Source organism: Pantherophis guttatus, chromosome 3 (genome assembly GCF_059756535.1).
Source record: "Pantherophis guttatus breed Tessera chromosome 3, ASM5975653v1, whole genome shotgun sequence".
Classification (NCBI taxonomy): domain Eukaryota; kingdom Metazoa; phylum Chordata; class Lepidosauria; order Squamata; family Colubridae; genus Pantherophis; species Pantherophis guttatus.
This window is the reverse complement of record NC_142065.1, coordinates 184,356,150-184,379,544: the sequence shown is the minus strand read 5'-3', so window position 1 is coordinate 184,379,544 and position 23,395 is coordinate 184,356,150. Positions and strand designations below refer to the sequence as shown.

The 23,395-nt window shown below is 40.6% G+C and overlaps 1 protein-coding gene across 7 annotated transcripts in view; it reads right to left on the bottom strand.

Annotated features, from left to right (window-relative positions):
* Positions 1–23,395, bottom strand: part of RALYL (RALY RNA binding protein like) — a 228,607-nt gene that overhangs the window by 146,712 nt on the left and 58,500 nt on the right. Inside the window, exon 1 of one of the 7 annotated variants that reach the window (XM_034422355.3) lies at positions 9,383–9,471. The exons of the other annotated variants lie outside the window; for them this stretch is intronic. The gene's annotated coding sequence lies outside the window, so the exon portion shown is untranslated. Of the gene's footprint in view, positions 1–9,382; positions 9,472–23,395 lie in introns of those variants that run through there. 7 annotated transcript variants of the gene reach the window in all.

Genomic DNA, 23,395 nt, shown 5'->3' with positions numbered 1-23,395 from the left:
GGTCCAGTATAAGGAAAACCAAATAGCAAATTAGTATTCTATGTTTTTGTGCTGTGTTTGCACCTCCAAGTGCTTCTTGGAATACTATCCCTAGATATCACAAGGATAACACTGGGGGGATAAATGAAAATATGGCAATTACGGAATTTTGATACATCTCTTTGCAACTGTTTTTTGACAGTTTCCATGTATCTTTCGGATATATTAAATAACAATTTATGGAATTTGCATCAATATGGGTAAGCTACTTTGCAAATAGGAAGAGGAAATGCATCTTAAATGTCACCTGCAGAACTTGGTTTATTTCAGTTTTATCAACACCTGTGGGTTGACTACTTCAAGGTAACATTGTAGTATCAATTTGTTAACATGACAATGCTATAGTTTCTTAAGAAAAACATGATATGCTATAATTCAATTTGACAGAAAGCTCAGATGATAAAAATCCAATTACTAGCTGTTGGGTATGATGACAAACTATGTAAATATTCAGGTTGACAGACCATAAAAACACTTTGGCGGTAACTGACTAGATCATCCTCCCCATGGAAGCGTCAGACTGGGAATAATTTTAGAAATCCTTTACCACTAAAACATAATTATTAGGTACAGCTCCAGGACAAGATTGCTGACTCTATATCTGACAGGTCTTTCACATATTATGTACATCCTACATAGTATAAAATACACAACAATAAATTACGCAGAACAGAAATAAAATATTAATATTTACTCCATCTAATTCATTTCAATTTATATGACACTGCAGCCATTCTTTGTATTTTCTTTTTGTAATTGCAAAGGTTAATGAAATTAGTGAGAACTTGACTTCCAGGGTATAAAAAAGCAAACTGAAGATTACTTAACTAAAAGCCGAGCCAATGACCACAGCAGAATGAAAAGCTGAGCAAATGGTGAGCAAATTAATTCTTCTTAATTCTTCCCTGGAAAAGCAGAGGATTTCAAATTACCCACAAGTGTTCCAGACCGTAGTGGCTCATGAGGCAAGATAGCAGTCTCCAAAGGGTTTAGAGCTCTGGGAAATGAGAAAAACTCAAAACTGTGGTCAGCACCTTTATGGACATTGGGTTCATATAATTTTTTTCTAATCGTTTCAGGAAATTGCTTCTTAATTCTTTTCAGCTATTGGGCAGCTTTTGATAGACAACTTTTATACCATTGAGCAAGTTTCCTTCAATCCTTAGTAAAAGAACTTTTAAAAACAAGTTTAAGGGTATATATACAACCCTTTTTTAAATAAATGGCAAAACAGAGATTAACATGTTGATTCTGGAAAGTTACAAACAGACTAAAGTTCCAGATGGATTTTGAAATTAAATATAAGAATCCATTCCATGAGAAAATGCAATTGTTTTGAATTCTTTAAAAACCTGATAGGATGGGACTTCGAATATTGGACACTGCAGCAAGTCAGAAGAAACTAAGGATTACAATTGAAGAAGAAATTTAAATGAGCTTTATTAAAATGGAATAGATCAAAATACTTTAATATTGGATATCCTAAAAGATATTTGTTAACAATGGATCCTCTCTTAATTTTAAGATTGTCTGTCATTATTTAAAAGATGTCACAGAAGAGGAATAAGTTTCACTGAACAAGACAGATTGATCTGAAAGTAGATTTAAAAATGAAAGGCTACAAAATTGATATGCAAAAAGATGCTACACTTGATAGACAGATGAAACCGGCTGATGTCTTAATAATTAAAAGGCATATACAAATAACAAAGCAAAAGTGTGACCTTGATAACATTCTCATATTGGATTTAGATTTGTTAAAAATTTGAAAGATTTTGTGAGAAGGGAAAAAGAAAAAATGAAAAGAAATAAAGTTCTTAGACATTATTTGAAGGCATTAAACATCAAGATGGTTAAAAGTAAAAGGAAGGAATATAAAGTTGGTTTATTTGATCAAAGTTAAAATAGATGTTAACTCTGGTAACCCTTAAGGGATTTTTGCTGACAAGTACTGAATGATGAAATTATATTATTTGTTCATAGATAAGAGATATGGGAAGAAACATAATTTGTTGTATTTTAAGTATAGTGATAAGTTATTAAAATTGTTTATAGTTGTGATGAAGGGATTGCTATTTCTTTATATATTACTTTTCTTTTTCTTTAGTATATTATTTTTTCTTTCTTTTCTGGTTTTTTTTTTTTTTTTGCACTTTAATTCATTTTTAGTTTGTATTGGTTTTGTTTTTAATTGTAATGTTTAATAAAATGACTATAAAATAGAAATTAGTGTGAACTCAAGTAAATTATTTATACTGCTTTCCAATACTGATGGAACCAGAAGACTAGTGTCACAGATGATTAAAAATCATTGCACAAATCCTGAGCCAGAGAATTTACCTTGTACCATAGGCAGGAAATCTGGATGTATCTGTATAAAAAATGTGCCTTCCTTCTTTGGTTATTTCTCACAAATTCTTCATATCTTCACAGAAGAAGTCTTGCTGAGTTCAATTAAGTTTACCACCAAGTGGTGTGCATATGGCTGCAACTTAAATGATCAGTATATAGTCATTTTAGGGAATAAAGATAATTAATGTGTACTCTTTTCTAAATTCCCTAATTTATTAAAAAATATTTGTACACAGAAAGGACTCAGATAAACATTATACAAATTAGAAGATCAAAATTGGACTGGAAAAATCTGGATGACCACTAGATGACAAGAGAATCCAGATTACTGTAAATCAAATCTAGTATCTTGACAGTAATTATGGTGAAGCATGTATGAAATAAGATTGCAAGTACCGTATTTTTCGGAGTAAAAGGTGCACCTTTTCCCCCCAAAAAAGAGGGTGAAAATCTGGGTGCGTCTTATACTCCGAATGTAGCCCCACGCAGCTTCTCAAACAGAGATTTCAGAGGCTGAAAAAAAGCATCAGAAAAGAAGCTTCAGAAAAGCCCCCAAACAGAGCTTCAAAAAAAAAAAAAAGGCCTCTAAACAGAGCTTCAGAAAAAAAGCCCCCAAACAAAGCTTCAGAAAAGAAGCCCTCAAACACTTCAGAAAAGAAGCCCCCAAACAGAGCTTCAGAGGCTTTTTTTCTGAAGCTGTTTAGGAGGCTTTCAGAGGCAGGAAAAAAAGAAAAAAAAAGCAAGGCACAGAATTCACAACCAAGGAACCTGTTGCTAAATTCACCTCTGGGAACAGCTGATTGGGGGTATTCTGGGAGGTCGATCCACGTGCCAATCAGCTTTTTTCTTATTTTCCTCCCCAAAAACTAAGGTGCATCTTATACTCCGGTGTGTCTTATACTCCGAAAAATACGGTAGTCTTCATTTAGCAACCACAACTGGGTCTGGCAATTTAGCTGTTAAGTTAAGCGGTTGCTAAGTGAAATTGCAAATGTGTTTATGATCTTATTTCAGCTGAAAAAAGATTTCATATGTTCTTACTTTGAAACTGTTTTCAAAGAACTTTAGCAAACAAAAATGCTGAAATACATTTTGCAGTGTTAAAAGTACCTAATCTAATTTAACAAGAGTTATACTCAGCAAATAGCAGTATTTGTACACTTTACAGAATATTAAGCACTTAGGAGTGAAGATTTTAAGAAAGGTATTTTTGGCAGGTACATTCTTACACTGCCATTTTTTGATCATATAAAATAAACAAATAATGTTAATGTCTATAGGAGGCTGAGAACGAAGATTAGATTATTTTTTCTATTAGTTCCTCTAATAGTACTGATTAACAAAAGGAGAAATAAACATTGGGTTAAATGATGCATAACAACTATTTTCTACTCCAACTCAAGGTAATTGTTTTTGGCTACAAAAGGATTTTAATGATTTTTTTCTTAATTTACTAAAATATCCTCCCATTTTGAATATGTAACCTTTCTGGCCATCCCTTAAAGTGTGTTTCTAGCTCAGCCTTATTTTTTAGCTTACCAAGACTTCACATTTCTTCCTGACCCATCTCAATCAGATTTCCACTTTTCCTCCAATAATACTAGTGTCTGATTTTTTCTGTGTTTATATACAAAGAACAGTCACAGCTTCTACAAACTGATATAGCATTTATAGCTTACCCTCTCCATAAAAGGTTGCATAAAATGCACTCAGCAATGACACCAAGTAATATATGGTAAGTTTTAGTGCACGCGAAGTATAATTCTAACAAGTTTTTATAAGCCTGCTCCTGTATAGGACCAATAGAAATCACATTTCCTAGTACATTATTTTAGTATAAGCAGGGTGATACAATTACAACAGTCTCTGATGCTGGAGCAACAGCAGCTCATGAACTATTTCCATTGGGGGAGGGGAAAGAATCGTTTCACACACACCTGCTGGTTGCACAAATGGAGCTTCACACGCTCACCTGTCATTTGCGTGCCTGGTTCCCAATGGGCCACGGCCCAGTTCTGGTCCATGAATCGAGAGTTGGAGACCTGTGATCTAATTGAATGTGTTCCCTGGCAGATTCTTGCAGAATGCTAAAAATCCAAGTCCTTCTACCCCGACCCTCAAATTATCAGTATATCTTGCCCACTATAACTCTGGCTATTACATACTTAAGAATAGAATTTAAGGATTAGATCATTTTATGGAATGTTAGGGCACGTATCTTGGCCTTAGGATGGGATTGTATGCTGCAGGACATTCACCGAGTCAATTCATTAGTTACAGAAATAATAGATTTGATGATGAGTTGTTATTCATTTGTTATGCAAGTTTATTTTAAAAAGCTTTATTGTGATGAAAGTCCTCTAGAGTAGAGCCACTTCATCAGATGTATGTATCTCATTACAAAAGCTTTTTTTAAAAAAATGGCTCAGTATTTATTTATTTTCCTAGAAACCCAGTTGATCTAAGAATGTAAGAAAAACATTTGTCAACAATAATTCATATACAGCAAAAAGTACAATTTGCATTCAGCAAAAATAAAAAGCTGTCACTCTCTCTGTCTCCAAATCAGACCTGTTTCTGCTGAACAATGGAAAGAGTAATCTGCATATTATCTTAACATCACTATTATTCATTCTGGTTATGAAGTAAGCAGTGAAAAAAATCTGTTAACTCTGAAGTGGATTAGAATGTTCTAAATGCTTCAGGACGCAACATTGTGGAAGGTCTGATTTATATTCCAGGCATTATAAAGCCGCCGTACTCAGGAATGACAAATCGCACAACACTGAAATTGCAATGACAGCCTCAGAGCACTAACAACTAGTGTGTTCCATCTTAATACTAAGGCTTCTGCGATTCTGTTCACTTAACATTCAAAGCAATTAACACTTCTTGTTGCATCCACATCCAGATACAAAACCTTCAAATCAAACCATGTACCTCAAGTGAAGTCAGCCTTGAATAATTCACAAAGCAATGGGGAGGTAAGAAAAAACAGGGGCATTTTATTTTAAAATGAAGCCTTGAATTTCAAAACAATGGCTTAAAGAGATTTGAATAATCTTTCTATCCATATAAAAAGGCACACAGGATTTTGTATAAGGAAAGAGAATAAATTCCCAACAACAAAGAAAACTACACAGAATGTACCACGGCAAATAAGAAACAACAGATATTAAGGTTTAAACAATAAATCCTGATAAAAATCATGAGAAAGGACTATTAACTGCTAATCTGGATAACTAATACCAACTACTGCCAAACACATATGATCATAAGACTACTCAATTAATAAATTACTGCCAAACATTTGTTTAGCTGAGGTTGCAATCAAATGGTAACTGATTATGTGCCATCAAGTTGTTTCTGACTTCTAGCAACCACATTTTCTCTATGACAATCTATCCCTAACTTGATCGCTCAGATCTTCCACAGTGCATCCATTGAAGCTATACAGTATCTAAGACGGGGTGAAATCTAAATTTTTTTGCTACCGATTCTGTGGGCATGGCTTAATTAGTGGGCAGGGCTTGGTGGTAAGGTGACTGGGAGGGCGTGGCTTGTTGGTCAGGTGGGCATGGCCAAGTCAATGTCACTTCTTTGCCCTTTTTTAACCTACACAACACAACACAACTGGCTCACCCACAATATAAAAGCAGCTGTGCTAGACCAAAAATGGCCCCTGCAACAAGCAGGAACCTCACACAGCCACAAAAAGTCCAAAAAACCAACTTTCACACTTTACACACACAAAATTCCACATACAGCTTTGTGAGATTTTGTGTGTTTGTGTAGTTAGAGTGAAACACTACAGAAACACACTAAATCTCAGAAAGCTGCCCAAATATATTATTTTATTTTATTTTTATATAAAAGCAGCTAAATTTAAAACTTCCTAAACTTTAAATGGCTAGGTCTAAAAAAAAGAACAACTAAAAAAAACCCCAATTAACTATTTTTTTTAAAGCTCCCAAAGGGGAAAAACACTTACCCAATAGAATAGGGGTCTCCAATCTTGGCAACTTTAAGACTTGTAGACTTCAACTCCCAGAATTCCTCAGCCAGCTTTGCTGGGAGTTAAAGTCCACAACTCTCTGCCTGCTTGATTGCAGGCAGGGAGATTCAGTTGCTTGCTGATGCAATGGATGCAAGGTGTTGCGACCAGCAGCTAAGGTAAGCAAGCTGAGGGGGGGGAGGGATTTTTGCTACCGATTAGCAGGCAACAGCTGGGATCGTCAGAGCTTGGCTGGTCAGAGCCATTTAAAAGGAAAAGTTTTTTTCTTTTACATGGCTCTGGTGATCCAAGCTAAATTGCCTGATTAGCAGGCAACTCAGCTGGGATCGTCAGAGCTGGGCTCTCAGAGCCATTTAAAAGAAAAAAAAAGGCTCTGATGATCGCGCGGCTCAGCTGGGCATGGGGGGCGAGGGCAGGGATTTTTGCTACTGGTTCTCCTAACTGCCCGCCGCCATCACTACCTACTTGCCCGAGCCGGTCCGAACCGGGAGCATTTCACCCCTGATCTAAGTCCATCTACCTTGCTATTGGTTGTTATCTTTTCTTTCCTTCCACCTTTTCCCAGATTAGAGCTTTTTCCAGAGAGATGAGTCTTTGTATATGTGTCCAAAGTTACATAATTTGGTCACTTGTGCCTTGAGTGAGAACTCTGGCTGATTTGTTTGATGATCCACAGGCTTATTTTCTTGGCTCTTCACTGTATCTTCTGGAGTTTTCTTCAATACCCAAGTTTAAAACTGTCAGTACTTTTGCTGTGCTGCTTCATCAAAGCCCAACTTTCAGTTTCATAGTGTCATAGGTAATACTGCGGCAGCATGATTCTGATAATGCTAGATATATATATTCTAACTTCCAGTATAATTTTCTAATTAGAATCATATCCCTGGAGTTGCTATTTACTTTGGACAGCATGGGTGTGCCACATAAATCCTCCTAATAAGGAAAAACACAGCTTAGTGATGGGGTAAATATTGGTGAGAAAATGTAACTGGAGGAGAGGGTTAGACTCCCTTTAACAATGCTTTGTTTTAATGACCCATATTTAATAGAAAGAAAGAAAAGAAAAGAAAGATATTTTTACATTTTTAGCACTTGCATAACTGAATGAAAAGGTTGCCAGTATATTCTCTGCTGCATTGCATTTCCCTCAATGCAGAGGGCAAAGATGACTATTAAAGCAATGGCCTAAATCAGTATTTTTCAACCTTGGCTACTTGGGGATGTGTAAACTTCAACTTCCAGAATTCCCTGGGAGTCTATGCTAGCTGGGAAATCCTGGCAGTTGAAGTTCAAACATCTTGAAGCTGCCAAGATTGGAAAACACTAGCTTAGTCACTGAATACCTATATAAGTGACCAATAGAAACTCACTTATGTCTTGAAAACAGATCAAATCGCTGTATCTGCCTATATCCAGATGCCAACCTCCTCCTGTATATACTGTATCAGTATCATAGTTCATGGGAAGTCTCTCTGACTCTTTACAGGAAGGTTCAGCTTATTGTATATTGTAATGCAGTATTACATTTCTTCCACACTCACTTTGAATTAAGAAAAAAGATGCTTCTACATATTTTCAAAATATAGTCAAAATTGGAACAGCAAGGGATAGTTTCAACTCTCTGAAAGTTGATAGGTTTTCAAAATTCTGACTAGGTTCACACTACAGATTAAGCCAAAAAATAATCAAGCCACATCATGACTTGAACAACAAGTGAATCAAACATTTCTGTGAAAAGTGTTGGTCCAGTTGTGCAGAGTGCAATACCAAGTTACATTTAACAATCTCCATGAGCAAAGTCCAATGGGCATCTTTCCATGCACAAATTATTAGAAACAGGATTTGCACTGTCATTTTCATACAGTTAGTAGCTACAATGAGGGGGAATCTTCCTCACTGAATAGAAGAATAGAAAACCTAAAAACAGAATCAAGTATAGATATCTACCTTATTCTTGATATAAATATAGTAAAGTAAAAACTGCAATATCAGAAAAAAAATATTAGTTGCAGAGGCTGAATACAGAAAGCACAAATATGAATACAGAAAGCACAAATATGATTTTCAGCACTCTGTGTCAAAGTAAAGACACAAATCAGATATAAATTCAAGAACATTAAGATGAATACAAAGGGAAAAGTCAGATTACAACGCAAGAATAACTTGACCAGGACAAAATCAATGAAAGAATAATAATATTCGGTCTAGTGACAAACTGACAATAATCATTAAACCAAACCAACGGTTTCTAATTCCTGTTTTGATATAAAGAATTATGGTTATATTTATAAACAGAGAAATAAAAGTTTAAACAGTGATGCTCCAGACAATCTGGAACAACTCAAATAATTAAAGAGCATTATAAGTAATCCTTGACTTACAACCACAATTGACCCAAAATTTCTATTGCTAAGTAAGGTATTTGTTAAGTGACTTTGCTCCATTTTACAACCTTTCTAGCCAGTTGTTAAATGAATCGCATCAGCTGTTATTTTCAGAGTTATTAAGTGAATCTGACTTCCCCATTAACTTTGCTTGTCAGGTCACAAAAGGTGATCCCTTGACCCCAGGACACTGCAACAATCATAAATATGAGTCCGTTGTCAAGCATCCAAATTTTGATCATGTGACCATGGGGATGCTGCAACAGTCATAAGTGTGAACAATGGTCATAAGTCATTTTTTCAGTGCCGTAGTAACGGCAAACTATTGTAAATCATGGTCTACCTGTATAACTTTCAAATTCAAATCTCAAGTTGAAATAATGACATTAAATAACAAGGACAGGCTACTGATAAAACTGATATATCAAACATTCCTGAGGTCTAAACATATTGTAGAACCTTCCACCCTCACCCCTTTCAGTATCTTAGAGACATTATTTATTATCAGTTTTTCAATTACTGTACCTTTAGACTTCTGCTGGAGTTTTCAAATATTGATACATTCTAATCAAAACAACTAGATTAAAATTACTTTTTCAGTAGCATCTTGCTCTGAACTCCATCATCAAGGATGTTTCTTTCCTTAGCACCCCTCTGCGCGTGGATTTCTTTTTGCAGTATTACCTATAGGATCAAAACCTCCATTTCACTTTTGGTTTGAGACTGACTGTGCTGTCACAGCAACCATTTATACACGACAATTTCCCTTCCCATGCCATACCATCAATTGCATCCAATATAAAGTTTTAAAATATTTTTCTAACTTTTCAGAAGAATTAGAGACTCTTGCTTTAGATTTAACTACCCAGAAAAGTCATTACTCTTAGACCTTCTGATGCCTTCTTTCAGATTTCTTGTTTATGGATAAAAGCAAAGATAATTATTAAAATATTTCTTAATAAAATAATAGCATTTCCTATAATATACAGAGAACTATTTATTATCAAAATCATACAAAATGTAATAGGTACTGTAAACTTACAATAGTTACTTTCAAATTTTATTACATAAATACACACACACACAGCACTCCATGTCAGTTTCTATGACTTTTCTTGTGGAGTTAAAGAAATATACAATGAAGCTATTTGCTATCAACTATTACATGTAACATTTATATGAATATACAAAAGTTTCAGTATTTGTTTGCTATACAGTAGCTGACCTACTACTCTTGACCAAGTTGTAAGTCTTTTTGCTTTTGGCTATCTGAAATATTATTTACACACACACACACACACACACACACACACACACACACACGGCTGCTTAGTACATGAGCCTGTCCATTACAGTTGAAAATCTTGATCATTGTAAACTGGGTCATCACATGACTGAACCCATTTTTACAACCTTTTTTTGTGGTGTGGTCATCATAAAGCGAACCCATTATCTGACATATGGTCATGTGACATCAGGAGGGAGGTGGCAGTCAAAACTTCAGAACTGGATCATAAGTACTGGGGAAGGGGATGCGTTGTTGTAACTTCAAAGTGACCAGCCATAAATCAACCTATAAAGAAAAGGCAGTCCAACAGCAGCATCTACAGTGAAATCTTGCCAGAACAGGATTGATTGCATTCTCTTGGAAAAGATGAGCAAGAGAAGGTATTCTGAAATGTGATGCCATCACCAAGAATGTATAGCTCTGTATCCTTCCTCCTTTCACCTCACAAATATTAGTGAATATCAATATTCTCTATAAGAATATTCTCTAATATCATTATCACTAATACAGACAGTAGACTGGTCTCAGCAGAAGAGTCCTCTAAGCACAAAGCTGCTATGCCATATATTATTTATACTAATATAAAACCAGTATCTGGGTCCCAGAGCCCTGCATAAGCTGGTGGACTGGTGTGTGTGCGTAAATCTGATGCGTTTTGATGAATGGGTGGCTTACAAGCAATGTCAATTAATCAATTAATTAATTATTAAGTATTTCAGAGAGATCTGCATAAACACATTTACTGACTGCATGAATATGATTACATACAGAGTGATACACTTTTTTTTTTGAAGAGTTAAATGTTGACATGACATAGAACTCTTATCTCTTACAATTTATAATTTATATATTCAAAGTTTTTAACATTGGTATCTATCTCTATAGAGATGTTATTGATAAAAATAATGGTTAATTAATGGTCTCCTACACATATACAAAGCTTGAGCTTTCTACACGTGTTATTGCATGTTTACTTTTTTCACATGTTTGCTGCATGCTTACTCCATTTTCCACATTTTTTCTCAAGGTCAGTGAGAAGCTGAAAGTAAAACTGCAAGTTGCAGTTATGTGACATCTCACTTAACGATCATGGCAATTTGCAGTGAAACTGACATTGTAAGTCCAGCTGATTCCTGTGATGTCCACTTTAACAACCGCTTTGTTTTGCGATGATGTTGCTGGTCCCAAATGTGATTGTGACTAAATAAGGACTATCTGTAAAATAAAAGTATCTCAACTTTCTTCAGTTTTACAGTCAGCTTTATTTAGTATATTGCTACATGGGTAGTAATATACTTAAAACAGTTCATTTGTGACTGTTACAACAGCACTGAAAAAAGTGACTTATGCCCGTTTTTCACACTTACAAACATTGCAACATCCCCTTAGTCATGTGAATAAAATTTAGATACCTGGCAACCGATTCACATTTATGACCGCTGCAGTGTCCTGGAGTTATAAAATCAGGTTTTGCAATATTTCTGACAAGCAAAATCAATGGGGAAGCCAGATTCAATTAACAACTGTGTTACTAACTTAACAACCACAATGATTCACTTACCAACTATAGCAAAGAAGGTCGTAAAATGGGGCAAAACTCACTTAACAAATATCTTGATTAGCAACATAAATTTTGGGCTCAATTGTGGTCATACGTTGAAGACTACCTGTTTTGCAGAGTGATGTTTTAAAATAATATTAACATATTAAACTGATATGCCATTTGACTGCTAATAACTCAGTTTATTTTTAAGTTTTGCTCTTAAGAGAAGGTTTTTGAGATTCAAGATGAAACTGACAGTACGACCTAAGCAAACCAATTAAAGTGTGGAAGGGAAGAAAAGTGACAAGAATGGTCGTTGCTTACCTGAACGACCCTTTTATACTCGACGTTCAGACACTCCTCAGTCTGGGTTACGATCACTCCTATTTGCACAGCTGAGTGTCAATCAAATCCCTCTGGAGCTGCATCCTCCTCTCTTCCTGCTTCCTCCTCAGACTTTTCACGAAGACAACTTGGCTCAATAGCAGCAGGATCGACCATTAGAAACTCCATCAGGTAGACACACAGGAAGCAGACAGCTACAGAGGGAGAAAAAGCAGACCTCCACCAAAGCCAGGCACAGCCAAGAAAGGGAGGGACGGAGTGTCTGAACGTCGAGTATAAAAGGGTCGTTCAGGTAAGCAACGACCATTTTCCTACTCGCCGTTCAGACACTCCTCAGTCTGGGACATACCCAAGTTAGAAAGAAAAGGGAGGGAATTAAGCCGTAGACTGGCCCTGTGGAGAGATTACAGCTTGTAATACCCTTCTGCCAAAGGCAGCATCTGCAGAAGCAAACTTATCCAGCCTATAGTGACTTACAAAGGATGAAAGGGAAGACCATGTGGCCGCCCGGCAAATATCATCTACCGAAGCCTGGGTAGCCCAAGCCGCAGAGGTTGCGGCGCTACGGGTAGAATGGGGCAATATACCACCCGGGACAGGGGCCTCTCTTAAGTCATATGCCTTAGAAATACAGGCTTTGAGCCACCTTCCTACTGTGGTTGAAGAAACCTTCTGACCCAGGGAAGAGGGAAGGAATGACACCAACAGAGCCTCAGTCTTTCGAAAAGGGGCAGTCCTTTTAAGATATCTTCTCAATGCCCGTCTCACATCTAGAGTATGCCACCGCTTCTCAGCAGGATGACGCGGGTTCGGGCAAAAGTTAGGCAAGACGAGTTCTTGGGCTCGATGAAAACGAGTATTCACTTTGGGAACGAAAGCAGGGTCGAGGCGTAGAACAACCCGGTCAGGATAGAAGATGCAGAGATCACTTCTCATGGACAAGGCAGCAATTTCGGATACTCTGCGCGCCGAAGTTATTGCTAACAAAAAGGCCATTTTTAAAGACAAGTAGCGTAGACTAGACGAAGCGATGGGTTCGAACGGTGGACCCGTTAAGGCCTGTAACACCAAGGTAAGGTCCCAAGTGGGGTAGCGATGAATCGGTGGAGGCCGCAAGTTTGAGACCCCTTGGAGGAAGGAACGGATCCTGGGGTCCTGAGACAAAGGAACACGAGATTCTCCTGACAGGACAGTGGCTAGAGCCGCCACCTGTCGACGTAGAGTCGCGGGAGCCAAGCCCTTGGAGAAACCCGCATGCAGAAAACACAGAATGTCCGGAACAGAAGCAGTTGTGGGGTCTACGTGATGATCCCCGCACCATCTCGTGAAGGCAGTCCATGAGGCGTTATAAATACGAATCGTTGATGGCCTTCGAGCTGCCTGAATGATGGAGATAACATCGTCAGACAAATTGTCCTTGATGAGCTTTATGCGCTCAAATGCCACACGGCTAATCGAAGCCATTCTGGTTCCGGATGACGGATGGCTCCTTGAGTCAGTATTATCTTGTCTGGTGGAATCCTCCACGGTGGTTCGACTGATAAGTTCTTGAGGTCGGCGAACCACTCTCGACGGGGCCAATACGGTGCTACTAGTAGAAGGTTCGCCCGTTCGTGAATGACCTTCCGCACTACCTTGGAGATGATAGGAAGGGGAGGGAAGGCATAAAGAAGGCCCCGGGGCCACTGACTCCGAAGAGCATCCAGCCCCTCCGCTGCTGGACATGGATAGCGGGAGAAGAATCTCGGCAATTGGGTGTTCTGAGCCGTCGCAAACAGGTCCACTAGGGGAAGGCCGAACCTCCTGGACAGGTCCTGGAACAAGCTGGGGTCTAACTTCCACTCGGCGTGATCTATTTGGTCTCTGCTGAGCCAATCTGCTTCTCGATTGAGAGTCCCCGAGATGTGTTCGGCTTTTATCGACGAGAGGTGGAGCTCCACCCATGACAGAAGATGCTCCGTCTCCTGCATCAGTGTCCAGGAGCGGGTCCCCCCTTGTTTGTTGATATGGGCCTTGGTGGCCACATTGTCCGTTAGAATCAGAAGGTCCTGGCGATATACAAGGTGTTTGAAGTGTATCAGGGCGAGACGGACCGCTCTGAGCTCTAGCCAATTTATATTGTGCAGCTTTTCCGCCGATGACCAGGCACCTTGGGCTAGCTGACGGTCGAGGTGAGCCCCCCAGCCTCGCAGACTTGCGTCCGTGGTCAACACCATCCGAGCTGGTTCGAGAAAGGGAGAACCCTTGTTGAGGGCCGGAGACAGCCACCACCTCAGGGAAAGGCGAACTGGAGCTGGAACCTTTACCTTGAGAAGAGACTCCGCTCGACCTTGTCTCTGGTAAGGGAGCAGGAACCATTGGAGGCGACGAAGATGGAAACGCGCCCACGGAACAATGTCTATGCAAGATATCAACTTCCCCAGAAGCTGGGAGAGAGACAGTAAGGTCACAGTCCGGTGTAGTAAGACTTGAGATGTCAGTTCCCGAATGCTGGCTTGTCTGTCGGGAGATAGGGAGACCACACACAGTGCCGAATCTATTGTAGCTCCGAGATGTAGGATACTCGATGTGGGAATAAGATGGCTTTTGGCAAGATTCAAAGTGAACCCGTGGTTTTGGAGGGACTGAAGTACTAGCTCCCGGTCCTGGGTCGCCTGTTCGGGAGAAGACGACAGGATCAAAATGTCGTCGAGGTAGCATGCCAGACGAACAGGAACCTTTCTGAGCGACGCCGCTACTGCCGCTAGCAACTTTGTAAACGTCCTCGGAGCGGACGAAAGGCCGAAAGGCATCGCCCGATATTGAAAATGGTGGTCTCCAAACGCAAACCGGAGGAACTTCCTGTGCGACTGATGAATAGGGACGTGCAGGTACGCTTCCTTTAGATCTACAGATTGCATCAGATCTGCCCGACGAATGCAGCCCAGCAGAGACTTGAGGGAATGCATTTTGAACCGACGGTACAAAATGTGTTGATTGAGACGTCGAAGGTTCAAAATACCTCTCCAATCGCCCGAGGATTTCGGTACCAGGAATAGTGTTGAATAAAAGCCGGTTTTGAGTTGATCCAATGGAACCTGTTCTATGGCCTGGATTTGCAACAGATGGTGAATTTCGAGTAATAGAAGAGATCGCTTCTCCGGCTGAAGTGGCCAAGGGCATTGAAGGTAAAAGTCCTGTGGCATGTTGGTGAATTCCAAACGTAACCCTTCGGTGACAGTTTGGACAATCCAGGCATCCGAGGTGGTAGATGGCCACAGGTGAGAGAATGCCTGGAGCCTGCCCCCGATTGGGACCAGAGGCGGTGAGTCACTTAACACGCCTGGAAAAGCGGCCCGCCGACTGTCTGAAAGGTCGCCTGAAGTTGGATTGTCGGCGACCGCGGTCACGAAAGGGCGCCCTGTCCGAAGTTGACTGGTACTGGGACTGCGAAGATCTGTAGTAAGAGGCGCCCCCGGCGCCTTGGTCTTGTCGAAAAGGCTGTCGATTATAAGGAACATAGCGCCTGTCCTGACGTCGGAAAGACGTGGGTAACACCTTCTTCTTATCCCTATTCTCGACCAGCACAGAGTCCAGGGATGAGCCAAATAAGGCAGGGCCCTTGTAAGGGGCAGCAGTCAAGCGCCATTTGGACTTGGCGTCAGCTCTCCAGTTACGGAGCCACAAGAGACGTCTTGAAGATACAGTCGAAGCTAAGGCCCTGGAAGCGAATTTAGCTGCGTCTAAAGACGCGTCAGCCGAATATTCAGCAGCTGCGACCAGTTTGGCCAGGTCCTGCTGTAATCGTGCGTCCTCCGGGGGAAGCCTGTCCTTCAATTGACGCAACCACACCAGCGATGCCCGATTAAAGAATGATGAGGAGGTTGCAGCACGAATGGCCCAAGCTGCCGCTTGGAGTGTTTTACGAAATCCCATTTCGGCTCGTTTGTCCTCAAACTTGAGACCATCCCCAGCCTCACCTACCAGGATGGAAGACGATGTGAGACTCGCCACCGGATCATCAATTGAAGGTAACTGCAGGAGGGCATCCAGCGCAGGAGCCGAGGCATAAAGCTTTCGATCAAATGAATTCGGGCCCGACAACGAGGCGGGGTGGTCCCAAGGCTTTTGAACAACCTGGCAGAAAAGATCCGGACAGGGAACAAAGTCCTCATCAGGTTGAGGTAGATTGAACAAGTTACTGTTGGGGCCAGATGGAGTAGAAGAAGAGGAGCCCTGAAGAGGTGTGGAATCCATATTAGTGGCAGCTTTTGCCTTGCGTAGGAGAGAGCGAAACAAGGAAGGCTTAAATAGACCCGGAAAAGCCGGCTTGTCCTGAATCTCTTCTTCATCCTCTGACATCTCAAAATCTTCTAGGAAATCGTCCTCCCGGGCTGATTCAGGCACAAGGCTACAGGCAACAGATTGCTGCTGAAGTTGTGCACCAGGGGGATGCATGGAAAAGGCAGAAGTAGTGGGGCACGTAGGAGCAGAGAAGGCACCAGAGGCTTGCTGCAACCCCATTTGATACATATGGGACATGGCCTGGGTAAAAAAGGACTGAAAATCCACAGGCTGAGGGAACCCTGGGCCCGCTTCAGGGCGGAGGCCAGCTGCAGTGGGTGTAAAAGTAGCTTCAGGACCTGGCCTAGAAGCTTGAGAAAAATGGCTTGCAAAACTAGAGGAGCGGGACCTTACACTGGCCCTTGACTGATTAGTCGCAGGCATTGGAGCCTCCTGAGAGGTTGAGGGGCCATCCTCCCTCAGACCACTGGGCAACAAATCTACATTATGAGAGGCCGAGGGCTCACAGGTCACCTCATGGCTCAAGCCTTCAGGAATTGGTCCTTGACCAGGGTCCTGGGCCCGTTGCCTAGCCTTATCAAACTGCTTTTCTAATGCTTTATGCCTCCTTTGGGCATCTTTATCTACTGTGGCAGATTTGGAGGACTTTGCCTGCCTGGTAGCCTTAGATTTCTTCCCCCTGAGCTGTTTAGGGGAAGGTACTGGGGAGGGGGAGGGACTCCTGTCCATATCAGAAGAAAGAGCACCTTCCTCCCTGTCATCCATGATCAATCACCCCAATGAATTATTAATTAATTAATGAATTAATTGTAAATAGAACTTATCAATTCTATATATATGATAGTATATTGGTAATAGAAATTGTAATATATATATCTATATGCTCTTATATAATTATTATTATTATTATTATTTATTTATTTATTTATATTTTAATTGTAATAAATGCAGGAAAAATCTACAAGCACAACCAGTCTATCAAGATAACCAGGCAACCGCCCCCCCTTTTTTTTTTTAATTAAGAATGTAAATTAATTTAAGCAATGTGTACTTCCCTGAACTTTCAGGCACCCCTCTGCAGGCCGTTGTGAATTGCAGGTACGATCAGGACAGCGTCCCCACCTGCCAGCAACCTAGCGACCCTGGAAACCAAAGCCCAGGTCGCTATGGCCACGGAGATCCAAAAACGTTGCCGATGATCAGGGCTCAAAATGGCGGCCCGCGAGGGGAAATTCCTGAAGTCCTGAGCCAGGCGAAACACAGCGCCTGCGGCCGGACTGAAGCTGCAGCAAAAGAGCAGTCACAATTCTCAAAGGCAGCTGATGAGTATGCCAGCCGGCAGGGACTCAAGCCGCTCGATCAAATGGCCACTAAGGCAAACCGGAGCCTCGCAAAGTGACTGGCAGCAAAATGGCGGCAATGGCGGCAATGGCGGGAAAACCGTTAGAAATAAAGCGCCAGCCAAGCCAAGCCGCAAGCGGCGGCCGGAGCCGCCGCTACGTGCTTTAACCTTTTCCAAACGAAGGCAAACGAAGCGCAGCACTTTTAGACAGTAAATAAACAATATTTAGCCAATTCAGAAGGAAATAAGTAAATTAAGAACGAAATGCAATCAAGAGAACAGACACTCGATGCTATTGCAATGGCTGAGTGAAAAAGTCTGAGGAGGAAGCAGGAAGAGAGGAGGATGCAGCTCCAGAGGGATTTGATTGACACTCAGCTGTGCAAATAGGAGTGATCGTAACCCAGACTGAGGAGTGTCTGAACGGCGAGTAGGAAAACAGAACATTTAAAAAGGTCTGATTTATTATTTGGTTTCAAAATCAAGCTTCAAAAAATCCAATTTAGGAGCAAAGGTTCAAAAATAGTGGCAAGTTGAGGACCCAGTTTTTGGGGGCAATAAGCTGACTTTGTATAAAATTTGCCCTTCCCCCGCTCGGGGGGGCCAAAAAGCCCTACTAAGCAGGTATATACAAAAGTATGAAGGCTATTGCTTAATACATTGTAAGCCGTCCTGAGTCTCCAGAGAAGGGCAGCATATATAAATCAAACAAATAAATAAAGAAATAAAGAAATAAAGAAATAAAGAAATAAAGAAAGAAAGAAAGAAAGAAAGAAAGAAAGAAAGTAAGTAAGTAAGTAAGTAAGTAAGTAAGTAAGTAAGTAAGTAAGTTTGGCCCAGTAATCTATCTAGTGCTATTTTAATTGTTAAATCACAGAAAATAAACAATATATAAGAATCCAAAATGTTGTACCCAATGAAATGAAAGATAATAAGAGATGCATAATAGCAAACTCGAGCATGAGATCCATCACTAAGATCGTATCTAGTCACTAAGGGATATAGATCTATAAAAAGTTGACATGCATAGAGATCACAATCCCGAATTCCTTTTAACGTTAGCCCTTCACACTCTCTCTAGCCTTTTGCCAGGGCATTTTACTTTTTGAATTTTATTAGGGGATGGAAAGTTTTTTCTCCTTCAGAAGTATTACTGGTTGGTACTTTAATTTGAACTTGAAAAGTACCCAACAGTAAGTCAATACTTACAATGTGTTAACATTCCTTTAAATGGAATAGGGCTAGTCAGGCCCAAAATTTAATACACTGTTCCATGACTGGAAATTAATTTCTCTTTGCCACTGATTATGCCTTGATTAATTTCTGGCTTGCCATTTATTACTACTTATTCATTCACATCAATCAATTGTGATCATTTTATTTGCTATGCCTTAAAAATATAATTTACATCATGTCATTTTTCTATGACATCATAAAAACAAATCAAGAACTCAACTGTCACATGCATTCCTAATTCGGTCCTAATTTGCTAGGACACAGTTTAATGGAATAAAAAAGAAAATGTTCACGGGATTTGTATAAAGTCAGTTAAAGACGTATGAAATAGAACATGTCCTTTTTTAATAGCAATTTTATTTTAAAAAATTACAACTACAACAATAAAAAACTAATACGTTATATCTGAACATAACAAATGTAACCAATTTAATGTAACTAAAATGTAACCAAAGGATGCAGTGGCTCGGTGGCTAAGATGCTGAGCTTGTCAATCGAAAGGTCGGCAGTTCAGCAGTTTGAATCCCTAGTGCCGTGTAACGGAGTGAGCTCCCATTACTTGACCCAGCTTCTGCCAACCTAGCAGTTTGAAAGCATGTAAAAATGCAAGTAGAAAAATAGGGACCACCTTTGGTGGGAAGGTAACTGAGTTCTGTACACCTTTGGGGTTTAGTCATGCTGGCCCCATGACCTCGGAGATATCTTCAGACAGCGCTGGCTCTTCAGCTTTGAAACGGAGATGAGCACCATCCCCTAGAGTTGGGAACGACTGGTCAGTGATAAAGTCAAGACTTTAAGGATTTACAAAGGTTGATGGGGTTGGGAGCAATCTAATTTCTGGGAAAATAGTATTCCAGAGGGTGGGCATTGCAACAGAAAAAGCTTTTCTCCTTGACAACGCTAGATAACATTCCTTAACAGACAGAATCAGAGCATGCCTCTTCTGTGGTCCTAATGGGATGGGTAGACATTATTTGGAAGAAGCAGCTCCTCAAATATAGCAGTGGCAGCATGCTATAAAGGGTTTTATAGGTTACAACCAGCACCTAGAATTAAACCCAGAAGTAAACAGGCAACCAATGCAGCTCATGAAGCAGAGGAAGGACATGCAGTGATAAAAAAGTAAACGCAACTATTCATACCTCTGCATTCAATACCATTAATAGCTTCAACATGCTCTTCAATGGCAGCCCCATGTACATTTCAATAGTCCATTTGGAAGATGATTAAAGCATGAATGACTGTCAACAATGTCTAGTGGTCCAGAAAGAAGGGTCCTAATACCTAATAATAGAATTGTATCAAAATATCAGCTACTATTGAGACCATTAACAACATAAATATATGTAAAATATGACTTCAGCAACAGAGTGGTCAATGCATGGAATGCACTACCTGACTCTGTGGTTTCTTCCCCAAACCTTTAACCTGACTGTCTACTGTTGACCTCACCCCATTCCTAAGAGGTCTTTAGGGGGCATGCATAAGCGCACCAGCATTCCTACCATCCGTGTCCCAATGTTCCATTTTATTTGTATCCATCTAATGTATTCATAATTATGTCTATACTTATATTTGTTATCTAATACACACTTGACGAAAATAAATAAATATAAATAAATAAATAACAGTATCTTAGACTTACTAAGGTAAGCAGTATCTTAGTGCTCTCCCTGAACAGTCATAAACTAAATGATAGCTTCTACAGTGTCCATTATGCTTCAAAATTTCCAGATTTTATATAGAATAAAATATTGTTAATTTTAAATCAACAGATCCTCATGTTTCCCATTTTTTCATGATATATAATTTTTAATCAATTAAAGGTAGGTTAGAACAAGCTGATATTAAATGAACATGCAAAAAATTGCTGAAGTTTCTAAGAAGCCACTTTCGTCTACGATCTTCTTCCAATATCACTTTAGGCAAGATCCTAGTTCCTCTTTCGGAAAGCTCCTAGATTAGGGTCTCTAATTTTCAAAGATTTCCTTACCAATTATTTGAAAAAAAATAGATTTCTGAGGGTTTCCTTTTCCTATACCAGTGGTTCTCAACCTTCCTAATGCTGCAACCCTTTAATACAGTTCCTCATGTTGTGGTGATCCCCAACCAAGGATGGGTTCTAAATTTTTTTACTACCGGTTCTGTGGGCGTGGCTTATTTTGTGGGTGTGGCTTGGAGGTCATGTGACTGGGTGGGCGTGGCTAGCTGGTCATGTGACCAGGTGGCCATGGCTATATGTATAGGGACTACTCAGAGGGCTGAAAAAAGTCATTTCTGACAGGTCCTCGCACTTTTGACTGGTCCTCACACTTATGACCATCCTCACATTTATGCCTGTGCAGCATTCTTAACAACCATGTCACTCATTTCACAACTGCTTCTCTTCAACATGGTATAAGATAGGGAAAAAAACATAAAATGTGAGGACAGTCGTAAATTTGAGGACTGGTCAAAAGTATATATTTTGATATATATATATATAAAAGTATATATCAATATATTTCCCCCATATATTCCTCCAAACCACAACTTAACCGTTTCTGCTTTCAACACAATATACAATTAATAGTATCTCAATTATTACAATTCCCTAGTTAAATAGAGCTTTTTTTCTTTTGTGTTTTAAAATCTTGAACTCTCCTCTTTTGCCCTAAATTTCCCATTGTTTGCAGTTTTGCACCTACCTTTTTTGGTGAAGAAAAAGAAAATGAAATCTCTCTGCCTCATTTTGTCACGTTGCAGACTGCTTACTTTCAATTTCGCTTTTTCAGCATAGCTAGGGGAAAAAAAATCTGCTCCAGGAATTTACCTCTTTGCAGCTAGCTCTTTGAAGCCCCGCGGCAAGAATTTAAAGTTTTTTTTCCCTCTAGCCATCAGCTGGGACTCCGGAGGCAGCAATAGATTGGGAGTGGGCGGGGTAAGCGAACGGCGACCGGGCGATCCAACAGAGGCAGAGGGTGAGGGTGAGTGAAGGCGTGGGGGGGGCGAGAGAGGGCTTTGGCGACCCCTGTGAAATGGCCGTTCGACCCCCAAAGGGGTCACGACCCCCAGGTTGAGAACCGCAGTCCTATACACTTGCATTTCTTCCTATTTTTTTCCTTCCCTACCTCTGTATTTTGTAGAAGATCAAGGTTTTGCCTACAATGAATTCACAGCAAACTCTATGATGTCCCAGTCCATTTTTCCCTTTCTTTCTAACATTGTTTATTTTTTAAATTATTGAACAATTATTCCTCTTAAATCAATTCGTATAAAATGCATAGATGGAGCTCCAACACTTTAGCACTCCCAGAAAAGGGGCGTTGGTCCTACCTGAGACGCACCTTCTCGCTGGGTGGAGACAGCAGCCAGGATGGGGTGTGCTTGTCTGTTAGGTTGATAGACTGAGCCTGTCAAAGTTGCTAAGTCCCGCCCTTGTTACTGGTAAGTAACAAGGTGTGCAACGTTACCTGCCTCTTGGCTAAAACATGTTCCACCAGAGCCCCGATGTCCTGTTGCCTCTCTGGCGACAGAAAGACCTGTCCCTGTATGGAATCGATGACAGCCCTGAGGTGAGTAATATGTGTCGTGGGCTGTAGGTGACTCTTCTTCCGGTTTATGGAAAACCCGTGAAGATCGAGGATGCAGCATACAGTCTGTAGATCTCGTAAGGCCTGCTGATGCGAGGGAGACAGGAGCAACACATCGTCCAGATAACACAACAGTCGAATCGGGATGAGACGAATGGTAGCCGCCACCGCAGCCAGCAACTTTGTGAAAGTACGTGGGGCCGATGACAGGCCGAAAGGCATGGCCCGATATTGATAATGCTTGCCGGCAAAGGCAAATCTCAGAAATCTGCGCTGTTGCGGATGTATGGGCACGTGGAGATTTGCCTCCTGTAAATCCAGAGATGTCATGACATCTCCCTGTCTCAGACAGGCCAATATTGACTGGAGAGAATGCAGCTTGAACCTCTTGTACAGAATGAACTTGTTGATGAACTTTAGGTTCAAGATGCCTCTCCAGCCACCCGAGGATTTGGCGACCAAAAACAGAATTGAATACACCCCTGACCCTTCGTGTCCTGCTGGAACTGGCTCTATTGCCCCTATCTCTAACAAATGCTGAATCTCCTGGGACATTTGCTGATGGTTCTCCGGTTGTCTGGCCATTGGGCAAGGCAGGAGGTAGGCCCTGAATTCTAAGGTGAGACCCAGCCTCACCATCCAAAGTATCCAATCTTCAGACATGGTAGATTCCCATTGATGGACGAAATGGCTGAGATGACCTCCAATGGGAAGAGGGGATTGCGAGTCACTTGCCTCACCTAACTGGTTTGGAACCTGCTCCCCTATAGGGTTTCCTCGATGCAGACTGGTATCTGCCTCTGTCCCGAAAGGACTGCCTATCTGAATACCTGTCAAACCCCTGGGGGTAAGTCCTAGAAAAGTAGGACCCACTGGGTCCTGAATCCTGCCGAAAGGGCTGTCTCTGAGGGTAAGGTGTAAACCTACGGTCTGGTCTTCGATAGGATACCGGAAGCACATTTATCCTTACCCTCCACAAGAATAGGCTCCAATGC